Here is a 17,372-nt window from a genome sequence, read left to right on the forward strand (position 1 = left end):
GGAAATGTTATGACCTCTTCTGAAAAAGCATGCTTGTTTAAAGTTTTTCTTCTTCTGTCAACAAAATAAATACATACCCTACAAATATAAAATAATGAAAATAAGTTTGGAATGAATATTTAAAAATAAAAGTATTATTATGGGTTAAAAGCGATAAACAACATAGAAAATATTACAAAATGATATTTTAAAGGTTGAAAGTTAAAATCGTTTTAAAGAACATTAGATAATGAATTGAAGCAGTAAAATATATCCTGCCTAATTTATTTTTGCATTTGTATGGCCATATTCATTCAAGATGTTTCCTAATCTCAAAACATTTCAAAGATTGGAGAAAAAATGCTGAGGCAATCGTGGGATTTTTTTTGGGGGGGAGTTATCTTAATTGAGCATGAATTAATAATCTTGGCTTGAAATTCTTAATGAACAGATTGGTTAGAAGCATATACTCTGAGTGGCCAGATTATTATGACCACCCCATCAGTACTTCATTGACACTTCCAAAAATACTGAATATTGAAAACTTCCTAAGCAAATGCTCTCAAAGTTTTATTATTATTACTAGAGGCCCAGCACACAAATTTTGTGCACGGGTACGGTCCCTAGGCCTGGCCTGCGGTCAAGATCATCTTCCCAGCTGCCTGCAGCCAGCCCCACCCCCACCGCCACACACCCCTGATTCGATTCCCAGTTCTGGTGATCAGTGCCTGATGGCTGGGGGATGGGGCTGAGAGGTAGGCTGTTTCACTGGCTTTCCAGCTCCGGCCCTGCCACAGGTGGCCATCGGGTGATGGGAGCCTGCTGGCCGGGGAAAGAGACCAAGAGGTAGCGAATGTGCCTCATAGTGACTGGTCCAGCGATTATTCTGGTCATTCTGACCTTAGGGTCAATTTGAATATTACCCTTTTATTATATAGAGTTATTTGCATAACTACTTCAATGTACTGATGGGGTGGTCATAATAATCTGGCCACTCAGTGTATTTCACAGTAATATTATTTGAAAAGTACTCCATCTTTTTTCATGGAGAAACTGTCTCAGGAAAGTCTACTATTTTTTTTTTTTTAAATATATTTTATTGATTTTTTACAGAGAGGAAGGGAGAGAGACAGAGAGCCAGAAACATCGATGAGAGAGAAACATCCATCAGCCGCCTCCTGCACATCTCCCACTGGGGATATGCCCACAACCCAGGTACATGCCCTTGACCGGAATCGAACCTGGGACCCTTGAGTCTGCAGGCCGATGCTCTATCCACTGAGCCAATCCGGTTTTGGCAGGAAAGTCTACTATTGTTGCCTTCATCTTTTCCCAAACACTCAGATACCATTTATTATCTTTTTATCTCTTCCACCCAGTTCTTATCAATTTCAGCATCCACTTCTGACCATCGTTATCTACGCATATGCTAAGTTTAGATGTATTCATTGTAATTATTGTAATCTTTCACAAACAAAGAGGAGATCAGGTCAGATTAGTATTGCTAGGGAATTCAGAGTAGAGAGTAGATTTGATAGAATAGGCCAAAATTATATTTCCATAAAAATGAGGCAGAGTAAAACCACAAAAATGAAATGGAAATTTTGGAGACACTAGCCTTATAATTTCAATCAATGCACAAAAACTTTGATTTAAATAGTTAAAATGCAAAGACAAATTAAGTAATTATTGGGTTAGGTAATTTAAAATCTAGCTAATGTGGAATTATGCCTACACATATGTACATATAAATACACATTCTCATATATACACAGATGTATACACATGCATATATTTGAGAAACAAAGTGAAAAATGAAATAAATTGGGGGGAAAGAGGATGGAAAAATGAACTTTATCAGAGAGGAATAGTGTAGAAAGAATACTTAGAGAAGTAAATCTATGCTAACAAGTAGTAAATATTTAAGCCATAAGAATTAAGTTGAGGCATGTAGGCAGATTACAATGAAATATATCAATGTATTGAGGGTTTTTTTCTGATGGAAAAGGGGCTATGGGATGTTCCTCACCTAGAAGTCTATTGGCTGTTGTACTTTATTGTATCCTGCATGTGCACGTATGTGTGTTTACAAGTGGCTTGAATGCTTAAAGTACTTTAAAATTTTTTTAAATATATTTTTATTGATTTCAGAGAGGAAGGAAGAGGGAGAGAGAGATAGAAACATTAATGATGAGATAGAATCAATTGGCTGCCTCCTGTACACCCCCTACTGGAGACTGAGCCTGCAACCCAAGCATGGGTCCTTGACCAGAATCAAACCCAGGACCCTTTAGTCCACAGGCCGAAGCTCTATCCACTGAGCCAGGGCTAAAGTGCTTTTTAATGGAAATTTGTCCCACTGAAAAAATGAAATTGGTCACCCTCTAATAATTTACATTTAGACTTAATTTTCTTTCTTTTAAGTGTTTTATTGTGAATTACTATACATACAAAAGAGTGATATATATCTAGTATATCTGGGTCTATATATATGTAAGTATATATATAGTGGCCAGATTATTATAACCACCTGACATTTGTAGGCAAATTAGCTATAATTTCGCACTGAAGTTGCTAGAAGGCCAGATCATTATATATGTCTGAATAGAACAACATACCTAAGTATCATTGCTGATCAAGTTCATCCTATCATGTTGATGGCGTATCCCAATGAAGATGGCTTCTTCCAACAAGACAATGCGCCATGCCATGGTGCTCATATTGTGCAAGAGTGGTTTCAAGAACATGAGGGAGACTTTACCTTGCTTAGGTGGCCCCCACAATCACCAGATCTCAATCCAATTGAGCATTTGTGGGACGAAGTTAAAAGAGCCATCAGGCAGCTAGCTGGTTCCACAACCATCATATTTCACAGAACTGGAGAGTGCTATTCATCAGGCATGGTGTCAGGTTCCTTGCATCATCTTTCAACATCTCGTGGAGTCAATGCCAAGAAGAATCGCCGCAGTATTGAAGGCAAAAGGTGGCCCAACGAAGTACTGATGGGGTGGTCATAATAATCTGGCCGGTCATAATAATCTGGCCACTCAGTGTATATATGTATATACTAGTATATTATTAATGACAATAAAAATAAATAAAACTGACACCTGTGTACAAACCACCAACTTAAAAAAAAAAGTATAACATTTTTTTTAAAATCTGAACAAAATATATAATTTCCTAGAGTCAAGTTGACATGTGTAACTCTGAAATGTGCTATCTGGGATGGTCAATAGAGTGTGGAAATTTGATGATATGCAAAACAGGGGTTAATGGATAAATGTTCTAAATCAGGTAAGAGGGGATGACAGTGTCCAAATGAATGGGTTGGATATGGGCAAGAGGATGGCTAGTTTATCTATGGGGACAGTCAGGAAAATAGAGAATGGGAGATGGACAGTAGTGTGTATGTGTATGTCTGTGGTAGTGGACATTTATGGAATTTCTACTGATTGTAGGTCTGAAGTGGTTGAGCCAAGAAGTGGTTGAGCTGAGTGAAAAGTGAAGTGGCTAAGGCAAAGGTAAGAATTTCTCACATCTTCAAGAACACCTCAAGTTCTGTGACTGTTAATTTATAGTGAGTCCAATTAGCATGGCTTTTTTCATCTCTAGCCTGTGTGAAGTTTCAAAATACAAAGTCATTTTGCCAAATGAATAAAATAAAACAAGTGTTACTAAAATATTTAATGCATATTATTCTGAGTATTTTAACTACATTTTTTCTGATCTATTGATAGCCAGCCTCTTTGTCAATTTATCACATAGTTCATAATGTGTTAATGTGATAATCATTTAATACATGGGTTATATGGTTTTTCCCAATTTAATTAATTAGTATTGACTATTATGTTGCTTTCATAGATGGCAAGGCAAAGTTATTAATAATATTGATACTAATAAAAGCCTAGGTGGTCCTCCCGCACTCGTGCACGATGTTGTCACAAGATGGCCACTACAAGATGGCCGCATGCACATCGGAGGCGCGGCCCAATGGCCGTTCCACGCAGTGAGGCCTGGTGTCCCGCAGTTCTGCAGGGCATGGAGGAGGCCAGTCCCAGTGTCTCCACTGCCTTGTGCGGAGGAGGAGGCAGGTCCTAGCAGAGGATGTGGATCCTGGCAGAGGAAGTGGGTCGTGACGGGGAGGGCAGTTGTGGGCCATCAGGGTGGCAAGGGAGCAGTTAGGCATCAATGAGGCTAGCAGGGGAGCAGTTAGGAGGCAATCAGGCAGGCAGGCAGGTGAGCGGTTAGGAGCCAGTAGTCCCAGGTTGTGAGAGGGATGTCCGACTTTGGGATCGGGCCTAAACCGGCAGTCAGACATCCCCTGAGGGGTCCCAGATTGGAGAGGGTGCGGGCCAGGCTAATGGACACCCTCCCCCCATGCACAAATTTTATGCACTGGGCCTCTAGTTTCTATATAAATACAGAAATCAGATGTCATACTATACTAACGAAGTATAGAAGAACTATGAATGGTTAGAGAGTTATATAACTTAGCAGGTTTTATTGTATTGATATACATTTTCTGTCTCATTATTATTCAAAAGAAGCAAGGGTGAATTCATCCAAGACAGTTCATAAACCTGACACTTGGAGTCCTCTATAATTTTCAGATCTGGTTCGATATAAAGCAAATCTACCATGCAGGTAAAATCAACTGGTAGAAAAAAAAAATGTAGGGGACAATAGGCTTCAGGACAGGAACACATAGTTTCAAGCTCTGCTTTATAATGGTGAGTGCTGCAGAGAAAGGGATGAACTGTTACTCAACTATGCTTCCTGCTGGTATGAAACACCCTGGGGTGGACCCATGGGATGCAGACGCATCTTAGAAAATGCTTGAATGCTCTTTACCTACATTACTCTCCCGGTTATTTATCACTTAAATGATATGGTAGCTTTGATTTTATTGCTCTAACTGGATTGGTTTGATTAAAAAAAAATAGTTTATGCTCCACAATCTTAGATCATTGTGGCCTGATAAATTTCTGCTGTCCTTATCTCTTACTTGCTATACACAACACCTCTTTCCTGTGTGTAAGCTGTGCTCTATGTAGATGGCTGGCTTTGAATGCAGATTGGGAGCTTGTTGATTTTTAGGGTCACCACTGTTTAAACTAATTAATGACTTGCTTGCTTTACTGAGGAAGAGAATGCTGATGATTTTTAGGAAGAGGAAAGAGAAAACAACAAGTGAATGTTCTATATTTTTCTTAACTTGATTAGAGAGAGACTGCTAATCCCAGTGTTTTTATCAATTGTTGATAAATTAATTTGTTGTAGAAAATAAATGAAAAAGGAAAACAAATAAAAGGGACTTTTACTTCTTTTTCTCTCTTTTTCTCATATTTCTTTAAATTTAGGGTTCTTTTAATTTATTTATTTTCTTTATAAGCATCGACCTGGTGTATTAGTAAAGTAAGATAAAAGAATTATGTTTTTATTTCCCTAAAACCAAAGTACTAAGAAGTGATTATTCTCCATATGGATTTTCTTTCAAGAAAAAGAGAATATGTGAAGAATCCAAAGAAACGAGGAACCACAGAGAGCCCCTTTTTTTACTAATCTCAGAGAGATATCAAAATTACAGCTCTCTTAAGTTAGTGCCCCTCTACTAATTTTCAAAGAGTATTAGAAAATATATATATAAGCATGGCCATACAAGGGACTATAGAAGAGATAATTGTTTTTAAAAATTTTACTCTAATATTCAAGTAGTATGGATTTTTTTTCTTCCATTTGAAAGATGATTAGGCAAAGTTATTCATGAATAAAATACATTTAATAAAAGGTTTTTTGCAGTTTAATGTGAATAAAGGGAATAAACATTTAAAGGATGAATTTCCTTAGGATATACCTACTCTGTTGGAAATGTCAGGCATAGTCATTCATTACTTTATGCTTCTATCTGGATTTTTTTTGTTTCTTTATAATTTGTAAGTCATTAGACTAGATGCTGAATACAAAATAATGTACAAAACAAGATGGGTCCCTCAAATTATTGAAAACAAACTTTGTGTGCACTACAGGTTTAAAAATTATTAATGCCTCATTAAGGGGTGCATGATATATCTTATTACTTGTGGTCTTAATTTGGAATACTTGATTAAGGGTGTGTCTTCCAGATTTCTCCTCTTGTTAAGGTCTAAATAAAATAAAACATTAAAACTTAAATATTCCAATCTCATAGAAGTAGTGGAATATATTTTATGTGAGTGATTATTAGTGAAATAGAAAGTCTCAATTTTCTAACATTCATTGCAAAATTTCTCATCTTGATGAGAAAATGTAGTTAATAAAGCAATGTGTACTTTCACAAGGATATCTGTGGTAATGTCATTTTTTGGCTTTAAAACATTTAGTATCTCTTGAGTACACCATTTAGCTGCTTGTACATAGTTTTGCTTTTTGTGAGAAATCATTACACAGTAGTGAAAAGTTAGTAACAATTAAGCCTCATTAAGTAAATCTTTAGGGACAGACAAGTCAAAATTCTTACAACAGTATTTCTCACCTTTTACTCATTATCACTTCCATTAAATAAAAACAATAAGTTTAATTTAACTAATCTTCATCCATAATGCATAGTTTGCTGGTCTCCCTAGTCATATGACTTATTCTAAAACCCAAATATATATATATATATATATATATATATATATATATATATATATATATATACTAGAGGCCCGTTTCAGGAAGATTCCTGCAAGAATAGGGCTTCCTGCAGCCAGAGCGAAGCAGAGAAGGGAGCAAAACCCGCCGAGACGGGCTTCGCTCCCTCCTCCTCCATCCCGCTTGCTTCCCTCCTACCTCTGCCACCCTGCTTACTTCTCTGCAGCTTCTCTCCCTTCTGCAGCTCTTGCCTTCCTTCTACATTGTCTTCAGTCTTTGCTCTGCACCAGCGTATGCAAATTAACCGCCATCTTTGTTGGGTTAATTTGCATACTCATCTGATTGGCTGGTGGGTGTAGTGGAGTGACACCAATTTGCATGTTTCTCTTTTATTTTATTTTATTTTATTTTATTTTATTTTATTTTTTTATGAGTAATTATATCACTGCATTTATTTTCATACAGGTAATTTTTCTACAGCTTTAACATTTTCTTCTCAAAAATAAAAGCTTAGAACTGGATCACTTGGCCCTTTCTCTTTTTATCTCCTCCCAGTTCAAAATGCTTGCATCTCTTAATGGCCAGCATCCTCTTTGGTCTGCAGTTAGGCTTCACACATTCAAGCCTCAGCACAATCTTCTTTGTAGTTTTCGCTTTCTTTCGGAAAATCGGCTTTGTCTGCCCACCGTAGCCACTCTGCTTCCTATCATAGCGCCTCTTTCCTGGGCGTACAGGGAATCCTTGCCCTTATTATACTGGGTAACTTTGTGAGGCTGATGCTTTCCACACTTCTTACAGAAAGTCCTTCGGGTTTTAGGCACATTCACCATCTTGGCAGTAGAGGTGTCTGTACGATGGAAACGGGAAACGCATAGTCCACCTGTTTCTCTTGTATTAGTGTAGATATACTAGAGGCCCCACGCACAAAAATTCATGGAAGAGTAGGCCTTCCTTCACCGGGCTGCTGGCACCAGCTTCCCTCCGGCACCCAGGACCAGGGTTTTCCTCCCTCCAGCCACAGGCACCTGGGACCCTGGGAGGCTTTGAGCCGGGCCCCAGCTTTGTCAGGAAGGATGTCCGGAATGATGTCCAGAAGACGTCCAGTCTATCCAGTCTAATTAGCATATTACCCTTTTATTAGTATAGACTAGAGGCCCAGAGCATGAAATTTGTGCATGGTGGGGGTGGGGGGGTGGTTCCCTTTAGACTGGCCTGCACCCTCTCACAATCCAGGACTGCTGGCTCCTAACTGCTCAGCTGCTTGCCTGCCTGATCACCCCTAACAACTCTGCCTGCCTGCTTCATTGCCCCTAACCACTTGCCTGCTTGCCTCATCACCTGTAACTGCTCTCCTGCCTGCCTGATCACCCCTAACTGCCTCTGCCTCATCCCCTGCCACTGTGGCTGTCTGCTCTAATTAGCATATTAGGCTTTTAATATATATGTATATATATATATATATATATTTTTGCTCTCTGAAATCAATAAAAATATATTAAAACAAAACAAAACAAAAAAACCCACACATGTTAGACTGGCATCTGTTACTTTTGCTTACATTTCACTAGCCAAAGCAAGTCTAAGGGCCAACCATGATCTAATGAGTTGGGGATGAATATTCTTCCTACAGGAAATCAATGTAAGTTATGACAATGAAATGAGGCAGGGAACCTTATTACAGAAGGGTGGGAGAGCTAATGATTGAAAACAATAGAGCCCTCTACACAAGAGTAGGGACACTGAAAGCAGGCCACCAATGTTTGATTCTTAACCTTTTCCTTTGCTAACTGGATGAGCTATAAGAAACCATTTAACTCCTTTGTGATTTATTTTCCTCATTTGTAAAATGAGAATACTAAAAGTACCTACCTCAGTGTGTTTTATATGTGTGGTTTGTATGAATGTGTTTTAAGATTAACTAACTGAGTTAAAATAAGCAAGTAGAATATTTTCTGGAATATGAGAGTGTTACACATGTGTATCTGTTAGATAAATCACATGGACACACAAATATATACTGTACAAGTTTGCGCATAATTATACTGACTCCTTTAAACAATAGTTTCAAATTCTTTTAGTGAAGCCTGTCAATTATATGTATTGAGTTAGAAACAAAAGAAGGAGGTGTTCTCTATTTTTATTGTATCTAAGTTCCCATAGAACCATCCCTGTAGTCATTTCAAAAGCTCTAAGTTAATTTTATTTTCCAAGGTGTCATACTGTTATTGATGTTATAATACACTTGCAAAACATGAATTTTGCAATATTTTTATATTGCTCCATCAAAGTATTATGCCAAATTTAAAAACACATTTTAGAAACATAAGCTTCTAAGGATAGCAAAGCCTCTATTACTTTATAGTACACTGTTGCCACCCAAGTATGTTACTCTGCCTCAGACCTCTCTTCTGAGCTCAACTTCCTCACAGCACATCTCCCAGCCACCCTATACTAAATGTCACTAAGCTTGAACATATGATTTCTTCCCAAAACTTGACCATGATCCAATGTTCTCTATTTCAGTGAAACAGAGAATACTACCATCCATCCAGTTGTGCAAGATAGAGCTTGTCCTAGTCTCAGAAACATGAGAAGCATGTTTTCAATATTCCCTTTCCCCTTTTCTACTCCAGGATTTATCTTATCTCTAGGATCTTCCATTTTTATTTGTAACTAGATCTGAGGGTATTCACTTCTCTCTCTGGTAGGTGACTGCGATATTTAGTGACTGCTCACCCACATCCCCCTTCTCTACATGATGTCCATGGACACACACACAAAAACATTTTAAACACTGACACTAATGAATCTTCTCAGATACATGCTTAGCCATCTATAAGCCATCTAACTTTAAATTACTGTTAGCAATATCACCTATATCTTCACATTCATTTCCTATTATGCTACTTCCAACTCTATCAGTGTCAACCACAGCTCATAGGCACCAGACCAGGAGCTACAGCTACCAAAACCTTGTCTGAACCACTCTTTCCGCCCTATTCACTGCATTCTTGGATCTCAATTCCATCAACCCTCCTTCAAAGCTCTTCCAACACCTGCACGATTAGGTCAAATCCTTCATTATCACCTCTCCTATAATCATTAACTTCCTTTCATATTATTTATCAGAATGATGATTTACTTTATTTATCTGTTTAATACCTGTTTCTACTACCCATTCTAAGCTCTGAGAGTGTAGAAGTTTGTTTTTGTTCTTATTGTTGTGTTGACCTTTATTTCCATAGCCTCAAGCATAAGGGCTGCCACATACTAGGCACTTGATGAATATATAATCAGTTATTAATCAATACCAAAAATCTCAAGAGTCCTGTTTAAGTTTGAAAATATATGCAAAAAGAATCAGTAAGGGGCTGTATGTAGGCTGATCTTTCTTAGTGCAATTTATAACAGAGGCTACCTACATTTCATTAAATCACTCATTCAGTTGTACAAGAGAATATTCGTGAATTTCATGAAGGAAACAGGCAGCAACAGGATACCTAGGCCTATTTGAGCTACCCCATTTATTATTTCTGCTGTATTGATCTGAAAGTGGGAAATAAAATTGCTGGAGCTGATAGAGTCTCAATAAATCTGCTACTTATAAAGATGAAAATAAGGTATAAAAGGATTTAAGATTTCTAGTTTTAGGCTTTAAAAATTGTGGTGAGATTAATCTATAAGGCACTTTGTTCTTTGCCATAAATTATACCAAACTAGTTATTTTATATTTTCTTTGGACGTATATCTAGATACCTGTGACACCTTCTAGCATGAAGAAAAAGCTATTTCTTCTATTCAGTTTATAAGAGTAAACAGTACACAGTCACTTTATTAGCATTGCTTATTAGATAGTTAATAATATGTTCTTGATTTTTAACTGGTTTCCAGACCCAGGGATCCACACTGAGCTCATTAAAAATCTAATTTTAGGTGTGTTCTCCTGCAGAGCCTTTTTTAACTGCATAAAATCCCATACATTATCCTACCCCTTTGATTTGTATTTTTGGGTCATTTATTTATACATGGGCTGAAAATGTACTCAAGTTGGACTGCTGTCAAAGTATTTGAATTTCATTCCAACATAAGGACATATAGATATCTTCTAAGGAAACTATGGAAAAATATACTAGAATAATTATTAGAAACTGTAGACTGAGATTATTTAACCTAGTTAATGTATTGTATATTTCTGTTCTTTAGTAATGGAAACAGCCAAAGGTAGTAACACTTTTGGAAGGTTATATATGACAAATAAGTCTAGAAGAGTAAATTATATGCTTGTTTATACATATAAATGCATGGTTAGATTTATGTATCTTTATGATCATTTAAAGATTAAAATTATAGGATGATATGTTAAGTATAGCATTGGACAAATGGGATATACTAGTACAGTTCTTAGAAAGGATTGCCCCTTGAAGATGTTAAGATGTTAGGCATTTAGGGAAGTGTGACAGCAATTGAACTATGTCAAAGAAAATGTGCTCTTTATAAAACCAAACAAACAATCTAAAAATCCTATAATGCTGAGCTATCTTTCCATGAAGAGAGATAAACTTCCTCTTCATATCTGTAGAGCTGTAGTCTAATTTTAGCTGACTGGCTTTACTAAAGCATACTTCTAATCATTCAGAGGTTTGCATGTGGGATGTCTCAGCCCAGTTCCAACATAATGGCCAGTATTTTAAGGTATAAAAAACATGCCATGTAGAGATGTCTGCGAGCTATTCCAAGTGTAGTTTTGGAGGATTTCACTCTATAGTACTTATTTACCTGTAAAAATTAAATCAGTTTATATTGAATAGAACTATGAAAAAACAAAGTAAGATGACAACTATGAATAGTCTATGGAGATTGTAAGGATCATTGTAAATTATAACAAGTAGTTATTGCTTGATTTCTACTATCATTATTTTGCTTTATAATCATTCCTGGATAGTTAGATATGTATACAGGGTGGAACAAAACTAGGTTTACAGTTGTTCGTATGCAAAATAATACAACAATTAATGCATAATAATATAAGAATAAACCCTTGCGCCAAAGCCAGTTTTGCTCAGTGGATGGAGCGTCGGCCTGCGGACTGAAGGGTCCCAGGTTCGATTCTGGTCAGGGGCATGTGCCTGGGTTGTGGACACATCCCCAGTAGGAGATGTGCAGGGGGCAGCTGATCGATGTTTCTCTCTCATTGATGTTTCTGGCTCTCTGTCTCTCTCCCTTCCTCTCTGTAAAAAAATCAATAAAATATATTTTAAAAAAAAAGAATAAACCCTTGTGTTGTAAATACACAATTGTAAACCTACTTCTGTCCCCCCAACATACAATCTAATGACTGTGAACAGCAATGTTTATTTTAATATAGCTTTTTCATGACTGATTATGACTTCCATTTTTAAAAGACTGGTGTCATCAGTTACTCCAAATTATTAATAACTATCCTTAAGAAGTATTGTGGAGATTACATAAAGTTATAGAGCAAATGGTCCACAGTGAACAGTCAAGGTCAACTTCTCCTTAGCTTGTCTCTCCCTGTGTTTTCTACATGAAGAGTTAAATTATAGTTCTCAGAGGTAGAGAAACTAATTTGCTAAGGGACTTAGTGGTAAGTCTGAGCCCAAGATTCCTGGGATTTCACAGCTTTAATTGATTTTATAATTGCACATTTTGCAAAATAATTAAGTTGAAATTATAATTCTATACATAGAACTATTCTGGAGCAGAATATATGCAAAATTACTATTATGATTACTATTATGAGTGCAAATATTAAATCCACTGTCATAATAACTCATAACTAGACTGAACAGCCTACAAATGTATTGCTGTCAATAATCACAGCATCCTTAGGGAAGTGCATTGTCCATAATATTATAAAAATTAATGAATTTGACATATGCATGCTACTGAATACTAACACCAACTGAATTTTTATGAAAGATATATTTAGTACACTGAAAAGCATAAAAATGCCTAATTTTTTTTCCTGCAGAACTGTTAGCAAATACTCATTTACCAATTCACATATGTATGTAACATTTTAATTTTTAATGCTATAAATCTAATGGAAATATAATTAGTATTCATTTTCAGATTTTAAATATTCTTTATGAGGTTAGACAACAGAATAACCATTTTTGAGTTGATTCATCATGAACTTGCGATATTGGTCTGAGGCAGTTAAAATTATCCTGACATTTCAATATGTAAAAGATATGATGAAGACTATTCATGTGGTGGTCTGAGAAATGATGAAGACTACCAATGTGGCCACCTCTGATTCATTTTATAAACAAAGCATCCATCATAGATTTATATTTTTTTTCTTACATTCATTATTTAAATAAGTCACCATGAATGACTGGCACATATTAGAATTGTGCCCGTTTTCTCTGCTGTGTAATTGGTCCCAAGGCATCAACATTTCTGATATATAATAGATGAATTTTCACATACTGAATACTTGGGTACTTTAGTTGATGCATTCTGACACTTGCCAAATATTAGAACAGCTTATCTGCTATTCTTATCTAATATCAAGAAAAATGGCCTTAGTTTTAGTTGTCTTATTTACATTTGAATTGACATGGATTTTCAACCCTTTCAGTCATTTAGTTTCTAATTTATCTTTCTCATTCTCTTCCTTGGCAATTTCATTTCGAAAGACTAGTATTTATTATGTGGATAAATAAACTAAGACACTAACATTTATGAAATAATTATAAAATCAATAGAAAATTACTTTCTTAATTATGCATTAATCAACTGGAATTAGCCTTCTTTTGGACAGACTGTTTAGGAATGTGCCAAATCAATCCGTATCCAACTTATGATTAGAAATCGAATGCCTTGGTAATACAGTTGGTAGAGTTAATAGGGACATACTGGTTTGAGTACTCTTGGAGTTTTCTAAAAGCAATATGCTAAGATGCTTAGTTCTGTGTAAATACATTTCTTTATTAACAAATCTTCATGATAGTGCTCTCCCACACTTGGTTTCTATGTTATGTTAATATACAAACCATCAAGCATTAAAAGCAAATACATCTTGTCAGGTAAATACAATCATTATGCTTATTTTTGCCCATTATTCAAATAATTTGTGGGGTTTATAAAAAACTTAGAATATGAGTTTTGACAAAGCATACCGTTTAACAGTTTCTTTGCAAAAGCAACAAAACGTTGAACGTGTATTGATTTTCTTCACATATATTTAGTGTCTGATCTTGATGCGATTGTCAAATTAAGCTGTACTTTGAACTTTGAGTAAAAAGTAATGGAAATACATTTTAAAAAGTTGTTAGGGAAAATGTAAAATCTTTAAGGCCAATGAGGCAGAAACTGTCTCTTTATTCAAAAGAGGACCAGGGGCTGAGGACAGATGACTCACATGACCTCAGGCAGATAAAACATAGAAACAGTAATGCTTTTTGAAAGAATATGCTATCACAAAGACTGGAGAGAATTAGAAATTAATATATTCGTGATACAGTATTGGAGATTATTTTCATGATGGAGAATGTGGCCAACTTGCCTGGGGGCTAGATCTATATTCATTACATTGTCACTCTCACTATGCTTTGAGGGTGGGGGCAAGAGGAGGGAGGGCAGTGGGCTGCACTCACTGAGAGAAACTACTATGTAAATGTGTTTGCCTTCAACTACTTTGAACAACAAAATCTATAGATCCAGTGCATTATCATTATGCTTATGTCCATGCATTAAGCATGTTTGATTTCTCCTCCTCCCTCCCCCATCTTGCCACTGATATTAAGGCTTCCTTGCTCCTGCTCCCATCTCCTAACTTATCAAAATGTGGATAGTCAAGCCTGACCTTGCATTGTGAATGGGTAATTGCATGTAGTTAATAGAATTCAAAGGTGATAGGAGTAATTTTAGTTGTCCAAAATAGTTTCTCAGATTCAAAAAAAGTTTTAAATTGTATTAAATAAAGTTGGCATTTCTCCCTGTATTATTTTTTTTAAATATATTTTTATTGATTTCAGGGAGGAAGGGAGAGGGAGAGAGAGATAGAAACATCAATGATGAGAGAGAATCATTGATCATCTGCCTCCTGCACGCCACCTACTGGGGATTGAGCCCGCAACCCAGGCATATGCCCTTGATTGGAAGCAAACCTGGGACCCTTCAGTCCACAGCTCAATGCCCTATCCACTGAGCCAAACTGGCTCGGGCTCCATTTGTTATTTTAAAGTGGACTTATACAACAGATTTATATACAAAATGGACCCTGACACAGAATGGTGCTAAGAAGGAATGCTCTGGACAAAGGCTTCTGAAAAAATAAGTAGAAGGAGTAGAAATATGAGTATTCTCGCTTTGAGTGAGGTTTAATTTCACACAAATAAAAACCACTTATTTTCCCATGTGATTCTCAGAATGTTCCTTTTCTCGTGACATCACAAGAAGCCAGCTTCCACCAGCAGCAGGTGGATGCGGACAGTGGACGGCACCCCATCACTAACACAATTAGCACTCACTTTTGTAGTTTTAAGATTTTCATCATTCAAAACAATCAAACAGTATGCATTAAAAAAACACACACAGAAAACTTCTAATGGTTGAAGTTGGACCTTTCTAAATAAATTTGCTCCCTCTTGCTCCCTCTGGGATCACTGAGCCAAACTTGTATTTTTCTGTCCATATTTTCATCTCTTATCCTGAGAACATAATGCAAGAAGCATACTCTAGTCCCAAGATAAGTCAGCAGCTGTTTTCTGTTGGCGGTGAGATTTTCCCATTCACTTTCAGGAATAAACAGAGTTAGATGCAATCTTTGTAGCTTTAATAGCTCCTGGCATTCACAGTCCCTGAAGCTCAAAACTTGTCCTTGTTCAAACACTTGAGGCTCTGGATTGAGTCATTCCATGCTCTTGAGTCTCCCGGGTTTTATGTCTCATTTATCTGCTTTCTTTTTTTCCTAAAATGGATACCCTTGAACTTTCTCTATGTCAATCTTTTGAGCAAAATAAAACACCTGAAAAATTGTCCGTCTAGTTTTAGTAGATGTGAATGATTTCTATATTCCTCATAATGGGAACAACAGTTCTGAGAGATCTCTATCTGTACGTAATATATATTATCTTTGTAAAAAATTAAGTTAAATGTTTGTTAGATAAAGGTTTTGATAAGTGTGTATCAAACTTAAAAATAAAAGTGTTTGATACACTTTTATTTGAGTAGTCATAAGTGGATTTTCTCATATACTGTCTTAAAAGATACAGAATTTGTTAAACATAATTCTGTTAAAGGAACACTTTACAGTGGAAGTAGATTAAAATTTTTCTGAAATAGTTCTAGGGCTGCAATATCCAATATAGCATCCACTGGTTACTTATAGCTATTGATTATTTGAAATATTGCTAATCCTAATTGAGGTGTGCTGTAGGTATAAAATTCACACCAATTTGCAAATCTTCAGGAAATATGTAAAATGTTTCATGATAATATTTAGAATAATTATATATCAAAACAATATTTAGATGTAGTGGATGAAATAAAATTATTATTATGCTTAATTATTTATTTCACCTTTAACTTTTTTTATTTTAATATGACTACTAGAAAATGTAAATTTTGTTGATGTGACTTGCATTTATTATTTGCATTATAATTCTATTAGCATCGGTAGAGTAATAATAGATGACATTTAGGCAGGATAATTTAACTAAATAATCTGTGCTGTATGTGCAAATAACTGAATGAATATATATATATATATATATATATATATATATATATATATATATTTACCTATGCACATTCATATTTAAGCATTCAGATATATGCATATCATGTGTATAATACATAGATACACACAGATATCCACACACATACTTGAAATATGACAACAAAAACACTGCTCTGAAATTTTATCCTGATGTGCTCTTTTCTCTTTGCCAAGGCATGATATTCTAAATTGTCTCAGCTATGTAAAACATGTGAAGAAGTATTTTTAATTGATTTATATTTTTCATTGAAAAACAAACACAAACCTAGAGTGCTTAGTAGGAGGCAAATACATGAGCTGTTTTTCCTTATTTTTATCATTTGTTTAGAAAATACTTATCTAAATTCACTACATTGCTTGGAAGAGATTAGAATTGCCTCAGTAAGCGTTGAGCTGGTGATTCCATCAGGGAATACAATTATGCATTTTGATATGGATTATGCATTTGATAGCATGAACATGAAAGGGGTTTTTTTGGTATATTGAGATCACAATAGAAAGAGACTGTAGAATTTTGATCATACCTATCTTGAAGACAGTGTATAAGCCATCATTTTGTGTGTGTATGTGTGGTGTACATATTGCTATACCACTATTTACCATAGAAAAACAAGGTTCCTTCCCACCTGTTTTCATTCTGTATTTAATTATGCATTGTTCTCAACAAAATTATCTATAATATTCTTATCAAATTATCTGCAATATGACATGAGGCAAACTATTTCTGATTTTTTAGCTTTTAAGTGTCATATATCCTCTCTTTATGTGTAATATATCTAATGTTTTTCTATAGATATATATTTCTCAGTCCTACCACTTCAATTTTCAGAAGCTAAGAGTTATGTAAATTTAGGGACTTAGTTTTATAAAAAATATATTCAAATAAGTGCAAAAAAGAACTATGTGAGCAAAGGAAATAAATGCAATTAACATATCTCAGCATCTGAAAAGTTAGAATAGCTGTAGTTAATGGAATTATATGCAAGTGAGGAGATAAACAAAAATTGCTTTGTAATTTTTAAAGCAA

The 17,372-nt window shown here is 35.6% G+C and overlaps 1 pseudogene across 1 annotated transcript; it reads right to left on the reverse strand.

Moving 5' to 3' along the window:
- Positions 1 to 7,104: 7,104 nt before the first annotated feature.
- Positions 7,105 to 7,468, reverse strand: LOC308516845 (large ribosomal subunit protein eL42-like; annotated as a pseudogene). The gene has a single exon. The product of its transcript is annotated as a large ribosomal subunit protein eL42-like (transcript).
- Between the last annotated feature and the right edge of the window lie 9,904 nt (positions 7,469 to 17,372).

This window comes from Myotis nattereri (genome assembly GCF_964212035.1).
Source record: "Myotis nattereri genome assembly, chromosome: 3".
Lineage (NCBI taxonomy): Eukaryota > Metazoa > Chordata > Mammalia > Chiroptera > Vespertilionidae > Myotis > Myotis nattereri.